Source organism: Carlito syrichta, unplaced genomic scaffold (genome assembly GCF_000164805.1).
Source record: "Carlito syrichta isolate Samal-C Ts95f unplaced genomic scaffold, Tarsius_syrichta-2.0.1 Scaffold287936, whole genome shotgun sequence".
NCBI lineage: Eukaryota > Metazoa > Chordata > Mammalia > Primates > Tarsiidae > Carlito > Carlito syrichta.
Window position 1 is genome coordinate 163,820 of NW_007232032.1, and position 1,327 is coordinate 165,146.

At 45.1% G+C, this 1,327-nt stretch overlaps 1 pseudogene across 1 annotated transcript; it reads left to right on the plus strand.

Annotated features, from left to right (window-relative positions):
* Nucleotides 1-105: 105 nt before the first annotated feature.
* On the plus strand, nt 106-956 carry LOC103255205 (annotated as a pseudogene). The gene has a single exon (XR_504010.2). The product of XR_504010.2 is annotated as an S-phase kinase-associated protein 1 pseudogene (transcript).
* The last annotated feature ends 371 nt before the right edge of the window (nt 957-1,327 follow it).

The window sequence follows — 1,327 nt, forward strand, 5'->3', positions numbered from 1 at the left end:
TCTGGGCGACAGAGTGAGACTCCAACTCAAAAAAAAAAAAAAAAAATTTCTTGTAGGGATGACGTCTCACCATGTTGCCCAGGCTGGTCTCAAACCTGAGGGCTGAGTGGCCTTGTCCTCCGCTGTCCTCTTGCTGTGCAGACTCCGCCCCGCTCTCGTCAGCCTCCGCGGGCTGTCTCCCTAAGACCCAGCACGATGCCTTCAATTAAGTTGCAGAGCTCTGATGGAGAGATATTTGAAGTTGATGTGGAGACTGCCAAGCAATCTGTGACTATCAAGACCATGTTGGAAGATTTGGGAATGGATGATGAAGGAGATGATGACCCAGTTCCTCTCCCAAATGTCAATGCAGCAATTTTAAAAAAAGGTCATTCGGTGGTGCACGCGCCACAAAGATGACCCTCCTCCTCCTGAGGATGATGAGAACAAAGAAAAGCGAACAGATGGTATCCCCGTCTGGGATCAAGAATTTCTGAAAGTCGATCAAGGAACATTTTTTGAACTTATTCTGGCTGCAAACTACTTAGACATCAAAGGTTTGCTTGATGTTACTTGCAAGACTGTTGCCAATATGATCAAGGGGAAAACTCCTGAGGAAATCCGCAAGACCTTCAATATCAAAAACAACTTTACTGAAGAAGCGGAAGCCCAGGTACGCAAAGAGAGCCAGTGGTGTGAAGAGAAGTGAAATGTTGTGCCTGACACTGTAACACTGTAAGGATTGTTTCAAATACTAGTTGCTCTGCTCTGTTTATAATTGTTAATATTAGAAAAACAGTAGCCAAATGCAGCAACAAATCAGTTGTATTAGCAGAGCATTGTCCTCATTGCATGTGTAGTTTGAGTACAGATTCCAAGCCTATGGCTGAGTTTCTTCTAGTACGATCGAAAGTTTCTTTTTTCTTTGCTCTGAATAAAACTGCTGTGGGTTCTCTATAAAAAAAAAAGAAAGAAAACCCTGAGGGCTCCCGCAGTCCTCTCGCCTCAGCCTTCCGAAGTGTTGGGATTACAGACCCGAGCCACTGCTCCCAGCCTGTAAGAGTTCTTTAATAAACTTTGGATAAGGATATCAGATACGTGGTTTGCAAATATTTTTTCCCAACTTGCAGGTTGTCTTTTCTTTTTTGAGTTGGAGTTTCCCTCTACCACCCAGGTTGGAGTGCCCTGGCACGTTCATGGTTACTGCAGCTCAACCTGCTGGGCTCAGGTGATCCTTCCACCTGAGCCTTCCAAGTAGCTGGAATCACAGGCACATACGACCACACCCGGCTAATTGTTTTATTTATTGAAGACATGAGTTCTCACCAAGTTCCCCAGGCTGGTCTTG